Raw genomic sequence first — 8,835 nt, 5'->3', positions numbered from 1 at the left:
TGTTATGTGACAGACTTGTAAGCCTGGCAGCTCCACCCCATGCCTGTCCAAACAAGGTTTCTCAACAGGCGCCCACATAAAAAAAATAGAAGGGAAAAGAGCAGTGCATCATGGGGACTGCAGGAAAGTGAAACGGCAGGATGTTGGTTGCCTCTAGTTATTTATTTATCCACCCCCTCCCCACCACTCCACACACACACACACACACACACACACACACACACACACACACACACACACACACACACACACACACACACACACACACACACACACACACACACACACACACACACACACACTGCCATTTCTTCTTTTTTACACAAATAGAAGAAAGGAAGAAAAGGTTTGGGTTTTTGTAAATGCGATCAAGGGTTGGCTGTTGGTGTTGTGTTTTTCTTCCTTCTTCCTGTTCTGGGTAATTCAGTTAATTGCCTCTTGCAGCTACTGTTAATTGTAGCTAATTAGTGCAACAAATCGTTGTGAAAGGATGTGGTGAAAAAAGACTACCGCCACCAACAGAATTGTGAATGGAAGTCGTTCTTATTTTCTCGGGGGGTATAACAAGTCACAAAACAGAATTGCTTGTTTTCTAAATCACATCTCGTAAAAGTAACACTGTGTTCAGAACTTAGCATAAAGCAGTCTCTGATTGAACGCAGATGGCCGACAGTGAATCATTTACTGGAGCGATAATGCTGGAAAAGATATCCAAACAACGTGTACTAAACAAAGCAACAGCAATAGAGTTAAAAGTCATTCATCGCCCCAAAGCATTTCCGCAGTGCAGAAGGCTTCGCCGGACACCCCGGCTGCTACGAAAATTCGCATATAAATAGAAAATATATATATTTTTGCCTCCACAAACGCACAATTAATGAAAAGAGCCTTTGAGCGGTGGCATCAGCGGTGGAGGATGAGAGGAGGGCCGTCGGGTCAGAGGGGGATAAACTGTTCCCGGCTCTGCATCCTCTGTCGGGGCACGCCGGGCAAGATAGATTGGCGCTTCACGCCGCTTTGAGACGTCTAAACATAGATGCTTTAAAGGTGGAGGCAATGTGCAAATGTAAATAAACTTTATAGGAGCTCGGGAGGAGGTCAGGCCGATTTTCGATTTATGGTTTTGGCATTCACCCCTGAGCTCATCCGTCATCCCCCTGCCCTGTAGAGACCCCACGCTCCCCTCCCTCCCCTCCTCTGCAACCTCCTCCTCCTTCTCCTCCTCCAGCTTGAGACAAGTCGGCCCTCTCTCTCCCTCCCTCCCTCTCTCGCCCCCCTCCCCCCGCGATCACGAGACCCTCGGCTGAACTGCAGTCGACCTGCTGGATCCAGGGCCAGCTGGGCCTCAGATGCCATAATAAGAACCATTCAGGGGCTTTAATGATTGTGTGACTGTCGGGCTGCCTTCTATCTCCGCCTGCTCCCAGGCGCTTCATCACTCCCGCTGTAAGGTTATTCTTCTCTCTCTCTCTCTCTCTCTCCTCTCTCTCTTTCTTTCTCTCTCCTTCTCTTTCGTTCTCTTTCTTTCTTTGTGTTGCCTCGTATTTACTTAGCCCTCTGTCCTTCCTGCTACTCTCTCTATTGCGTTCATTCTCTCTCGCTCTATTTATTGCTCTCGCTCTCTGTCATTCCTTCCCTCCATATCGCTCCCTGTCTCTCCCTCTCTCTCTTTCTTTCTATCTCACTCCGTCCCTCCTTCCCTAGTGCATCACTCTGGTATCGGCCACCACTGGTTGATGGTGATAATAATGATGGTAGTGGTGATGATGCTTTCGGGTGCTGAACTCAGCACCCGACTATTTTTAAATAGTTGGTGGTGGAGGGGGGGGGGGGGGGGGTGAAGGATAAAGGACTTAACATAAGGTTAAGGTTGCCCCGCCCCCCCCCCCCCCCCCCCCCCCTCCCCCTCCCACGGGGTGGCCCGTCATCCCACCCAGGGGAAGGCCTGTGATTGGTTATTTACGTCCCTGCTGCTTGCCATACCAATGTTTCCAAATTATCAAGACATAAGAGGCCTCTGTCATCGATTGTGATCTCACTGCTGAAACATTTACTGGTCCGACTGGCCAACCATCTCCCTGTTCCCTTTTTATTTGGGGATAAACAGCTGTCAGACTAAATGACTGAATGTTTGTAATTCAATAAAAAAAGTCTCGGTGTGTTACTGTCTGTATGACTTTATTATGCTGTTGTTATTCTTATTCTTTTGAATGTTTATGCTTTTAATAGGGGCCACATGTGATAATCATTACAACATTGTATATCTTTTTAATACAAAGTCTAGTTAAGAAAATAGCAACTTTGAGATATAGCAAACTTACATAGCATTTAGAATTTGTTACGAATATAAGGTTTTAAAGTGTATTTTTTTTTATGTTGAGATATAACTTTCCTCCATTCCTCCTTACGTGATATTTAACGTATATAGCTTCAAGAGAATGATTCCCTCTTGCCATGTAGACACATTGAGGTTAGGACAACTCCAAAAAAGATAAAAGCCCTAATTTAACTCCACGTCCCCTCTTACTTAACACAAGCCTAATTTATGACCGCCTGTGCCTAGATGATTTATGCCACGTCCCCCGGTGGTGTCAAGGTAAACAGTCGATTCTCCGGTACGTCTTGTTTTATTTAAATGTGAATGGGCCTGAGTCAAAGAGTTGCCATCTTGGTTCTAACCGCTAGCCGAGTGGCGGTTAGAACCGAAAAGGCCGCTGTGTGAATTGAATGCAGAATTCCACATTGAACTCCGCCACCGAGATGGAGCCAAGATGGCCGCTAGGCGAACAAATCCCGTGGCGTTGGGTTCCAGCCCCCCCCTTCGTCCCCGGTGCTGTAGAATATCAGAGAGTAGGACACCTGCCCCCAAATGACTGAGGCTCAACCGCAGGGAATCCGCTTTGATCTGGCTGACAGTTTGACTGCCTCCGTGGGAGTGGCGACTGATAATCCCTTTGCTTAACTCGTGCTTTTTGTCCCAGCCGGGGGCCTGTAGCAGGGGGATGAAGTGGTGGGGCTAAGTCTTAATCAAACAGCCGGGTCACTGGGCCGCGCGACAGGGAGGGGAATGGAGGGGTCTTTGGGGGTTAGAGTGCGGAAGGGCACATTTTAGGCCAGGGATGAATACACACCAATAGGGGATTAGAGTGTTTGCCTTGGCTTGTAAAGAGATGAGGGTTAAGGAGGTATTTCTATACGGGGGATGGAGAAGTTAGCCAGGCACCCTTTTTTGCGATAATATTAGTGACTCTAAGCCACGGTAGAGCTGTATTGTTATTATATCATAAGTCGTTTTCTTTACGGTGTGTTTGGTGTATCTTCCGGAAGCTACACAGACATTTCACGAATGTAACCTTTTAACGAACACCCATGCAAATTGTCTCTGGGGTAAAATAATTACCGCAGCAGTAAAACCCTAAGTGCAGTCCCACATGTATCCACACACAAACAACACAACCATGCATATAGCCAACTGCTGACCCGCAGTGACAGACTGCCTGATCGGTATTTACGAGAGGCAAGGACCTATGCTGCTGATTTAGCCCCGGACCCAGTCATCGCCTAGCAATCTGGCTGTCAGCAGAACTGGGGGGGGGGGGGGGGCAGGGGAAAGGCCTAGAAGAAGCACAAGAAGTCATGAGCCAGTTATGCAATTCCTGTTAAGCAGATGCAGGTCCATGCAGAGACGAACCCGCTTGACCCCTTAGGCATTGCTGCGCCTTCGACCGTTGCGTTGTCGTAAAGTGTGTGTGTGTGTGTGTGTGTGTGTGTGTGTGTGTGTGTGTGTGTGTGTGTGTGTGTGTGTGTGTGTGTATTTTGTATTTCTGTCACGTTACATTGTTCTTCGTCATTGAGCGCTTTTGTCGGGAGCTTTTTATAAATAAAGTTTTCCAGACAGATGTCAGAGGTGTGGATCGGCTAGCCGGTGTAGCATTAGCATGGGGCCCTTTTAAATAATAATATGACACACTGATGCCGACAAACATTTACACAGCCCATCATACTTTTACTTTGAGCTGTAAAAGATGAGAAGCCCAACACGCCCCGTCAATAACAAAGACGGACGACATAGCAGCCCCTAAAAAAATGAGAGACAGACGACTCATTTAGAATTATTGTCACACGTATTGATTTTTTTCTTCTTCTACCCGCCGTGGTTTATACCTCGCTGTAAGATGTTCTCCTGGAAAATAAGATTTATAGGCCAGGAAGGCCTTGCCTGCCAGGTCTGCCATTAGAGACAGATGAAAGCATGGGGTGGGTAGGTAGGGGGGGGGGGGGGGGGGGGGGGGGGGGGGGGGTGACAGGCAGCAGTGCATTGTGGGATATTGTTTAAATACCGTGAAAAAAGGCCAGCGCTCGTTTACCCAGTACATAACCAGAGCAACCAACCAGCCAGGATAATCCTGCATGTGTAGCAGGTGGAGCTGCCCTCACACTGCAGTCAAATGATTGATATAATATGAAATTGCACAATGGCCTGGTCAATCCATTCAATCCTTCTAATCTCTTAACGAGTCCATTGATCCCACCGTTGGCGTTTGTTTGTAGTCAAACGTGGACGTGAGGAGAGGATGATGACAGGGGACCACCTTTTATTGTTCTCTCCCGCACTCCTACATTTTTCTCCTCCTCACAGACCCGGGGGCTGTCAGGGGAAAATGGGACGGGAAAGTGGAGGGAAGCAGCCCTTTCTTGTCTTTCTTCTTCCAGGTTTCTTTCCCTTCCTCCCTCCCCTCTCCTTCGCCTTTCCCCGCTCCCTCACCAACTTCCGAATTACCTGCTGGGTCGGAGCTCTTTTATGCTCTTGTTGTGACAGGTAGATTTATAAGGCTTGAAATTTGTACAAATCAGTTGTCATTCAGCGGCAGCTGTCAAGGTGTCAACCTGTCAGGGCCTGCTGTGAGGGAGACGCCTGGGGGGGGGGGGGGGGGGGGGGGGGGGGGGGCCGGGCGAGGGGGCAACCGCCTCGGATATATATAAGAAGCCAGTGAAAGCGAGTTCAAACAGAACCCAGTGAAGCCCCTCTATTCAATGCCCCCCCCCTCCTCCCCCCTGCCCCCACACGGACGGGCCATTGATTTCTCTTGAAGTTCCAGAATCGGCACGCCCCCGGAAATAGAGAAGAAGAAACAAACCCAACTCGCTGAGCCACGCCACAACACCGGGTCTACGCCCTAGTCCCGTACCCCCCCCCCCCCCCGCCCCTCTGCACCCCCCTTGGCCCATCTGGGAGTCTCTCCCTGTCTCCTACGTAGTTGGCAGGGTGGAGTCTCTGTCTCGGCCTCTGTGGTGGAGTTGACACCCCGAGCTACTCTGTGATTTGTTGATGCGGCCTGTTGTTTGTTTGTTTGTTTGTTTATCTGTTGTTGTTGTTGTTGGGCTGCACCGCTTGAATATGGAAAATCTGAAATCTTTCCCTTCCTGAGGAGAATGATGTGAGAGTGTTTAAAGGAGTTGTTGTTGTCGATTGTTTGGCTTGTGTTGCCTGTTTACAAACGACCCCCCCCCCCCCCCCCCCCCACCCCCTGGTTCCCGCAGGGGTGGGGGGGGGGGGGCCGGACTGGGCTGTGATTGGCGGGCCAGTTGGGGGCAGTGACGGCCATGACAGCCTCTCTGCAGCTGGAGTTCTCTGAGTGACACACACACACACACACACACACACACACACACACACACACACACACACACACACACACACACACACACACACACACACCTGTGTGTGTGTGTGTGTGTGTATACACCTGCATACACACATACTGTATATTCTTGTACCTGGCCTTCGCTCAGACCAGGGAAGGACAGGTGTCATAGTAACTGTGTGTGTGTGTGTGTGTGTGTGTGTGTGTGGTTGTGTGTGTACAAACAGACAACAGCTGACAGCATCTGTGCTATAGCCCCGCTGAGCTACACACACACACAGCGATGTCGGATGACATGGGCCCACCGGTGCGCGTGTCGCCAGGAAGGAATTATCTGTGCTGCTGTCAAACCTGCGCCTGTAAGCGCCCAGCAGGCGGTACACGGGTTGTTAGCCATGTTAGCGCTTCGTTAGCACGCTAGCACGTCGATTCCTATTGCACTGTGTGTGAACGAAAGGCCATGTTGATGCCCAGGAATTGGATTAAAGAGAATGCGACTGAGCAAGTGCGAACAGTAGATTGGCACTCTTAAAATATCCGCACGCTGAAAAAGCAAACAGAAATACTTCTTATGTTGATTTTTTTTTAGATTGTTCATTGTTTTATGTCAACGGTTTTGGTTATGTTTTATTGTTCTTTTTATTCCAATGATATTAGAAAAAAGTGATACGCAAATAATATGAATTGAGATTCACATTGAGCATTGGTATGTATTTCTTAAATTTAAAACCCGTACCCAATGCAGCACATTTCCTGTCATACTAAACCCACCACAGCGTGCACACACCTTAACCAGCTGGTGCTGCTTGTGTTTCCCCCCGTAATAACATTGCTGGCACCTTTTGTTTCCAGTGTTTAGTAGGTGTGAAACAGAACATAATATGTATATTCAAGGTTTTGTCACCCCACAGCCCCGCTGTTAAACGACAGGCACCGCCGAACCGAGCAAAAAAACACGTCCCCCAGAAGAGAGCAGAAGTGTTTACATCCAGGTGTGTCTGCCAGATTCGCTTTTTCACACCCTTCATCTCCTGCATTTGTTATGCTTTGCAGCCTCCCCCATGCGATAGTGCCCCGTGTGCCCTTTAAGCCAATGGAGAGAGAGAGAGAGAGAGAGAGAGAGAGAGAGAGAGAGAGAGAGAGAGAGAGAGAGAGAGAGAGAGAGAGAGAGAGAGAGAGAGAGAGAGAGAGAGAGAGAGAGAGAGAGAGAGAGAGAGAGAGAGAGAGGGGGGGAGAGAGAGAGAGAGAGAGAGGGGGAGAGAGAGAGAGAGAGAGAGAGAGAGAGAGAGAGAGAGAGAGATGCGCGCTATTGCTTTCGGCTTGCCAGCCACAATTGAGGAGGAGGAGGTAAAACATGAAGGATGGGACTCTGGAAGGACTGTCTGCATGGTGTAACTTGCTAATTCCCATAAAAGAAGACTCCATTTGTTTATTCGGCTCACTGCGACGAATGACCCTGGCGGAGGCCCAAGTACCTGTCCAGAAACACACACACACACACACACACACACACACACACACACACACACACACACACACACACACACACACGAATGGGCAAAACAAACGGCCACCACAGAGGTATGCACACCCACACGCAACGTCAGCACACACATATGGGGCGCAGACATGCCCGCATGCACAAACGTATGTGGGTGCACACAGGCACACACACACACACATACACACACACATACGCACGCGCACTGCTTGGCCGCCTGCTTGGCTGCAGTGTAATTAGCGTGATAGGTTTTTGGGGGCGTCTCACTAACTGATCTATCATTTCCACCTGGCAAGGCAGGGGCCCCGGCCGAGGGGTTCCCGGGGACAGTGTGTGCAAGGTGACACACGAGCGCTGGTCCCGTAGCAAGAGGTGAAGAATTAATCAAGGATCTACATGCAACTATCAACAGCTGCTGGCCATTGGATGTGGGCGTGCGCAGGTGTGAGTTTGTCTGTGTGTGTGTGTGAGAGTTTGCGGGTGCCTCCATGCTTGAGTTTGTGTGTGTGTGTGCGTGTGTGTCTGTGTGTGTGGGTGCATGAGTATGCATATATGCAATCATATGTGCACATGAGTGTGTGTGTGTGTATGCATACATGCATGTGGGTGGGTGTGCATATGAATATGTATGCATACGAGTGTGCGTGCACATGAATGCATGTGTGTGCGTGCACGTTAACATGTGTGTGTGTGTGTGTGTGTGTGTGTGTGTGTGTGGCAGCAGCAGCAGCAGCAGCAGCAGCAGCAGTCCAGAGGGATGGGGGTGACGTGGTGGAGTTTGTCTTGTAAAAGCGCAGCTGTCCAGGACATGACAGCTACAGCGTTTGCAGGGCCATTAAGGAGTGTAGAACATTTCCAGGGAAATGGCTTGAGAAATGACAACGTGGCCTTCTGTGCCATATTAATTGCCGCGAAATCACCATAAATAAGGCAAAGAGCTTCAAGAAAGGAACAAAGCGGGATCACACAGGCAGATAATGACCCAGACAGGAAAAAAAAAAAACGTTAGCTACGGCGCTATTTCTCTGATTTATTTAGCGATGTCTTTTGTACTTTCTCGTTCGTATTATCCATTGTTGATCATGTGTGCTGCTTGATTACTTTGCTGAGAAGATTGGTTTGGTCTGGAAAATCGGTTTTCGGCACATTGACACGATTTAGTTCCTCAAGCCTTTTGTCTTCGGTGGTCCTCCCCTGACTCAAACAACTGGTGTTTTTACTTCAAAGGGCCAGCTTTTATTTGCAAATACTGCTCCGAAGGTCCCCGAACCCCTATTGAGTTGCAAATGCGGGTCGATTGTTGAGATGCCACGGGTACATGTTATGCAAATCCACTTCATGTAATGAATAACTTTCACATATTGACACAGGTTGCTCTTTTAACTGCAGCAAACTGAGAAACACTTAGTAGGTTCTTCTTACTACACCCGGAGTTGATATCTAAATGTATAAAACATTTTTTAATCATCTTAAAGTAATTGGTGCAAGTAGTATTGTAGTAATATATTACTTCACCACTTACACTAATTAGTAATATATATATAAAGTAATATACTGTATTTCTAAATATATATCTCCTAGTATAGGCCCTCATTTACCAAAACACAGCTTTTTATTATTTCTTTCAAATCATAATAATGAAGACACAGATAAAATGTCCTTCTAGGAAAGGAAATCAAGACATATTCT

Source organism: Gadus morhua, chromosome 15, assembly GCF_902167405.1.
Source record: "Gadus morhua chromosome 15, gadMor3.0, whole genome shotgun sequence".
In the NCBI taxonomy this organism is placed as follows: Eukaryota; Metazoa; Chordata; class Actinopteri; order Gadiformes; family Gadidae; genus Gadus; species Gadus morhua.
Note: the sequence above shows the minus strand (reverse complement) of the source record.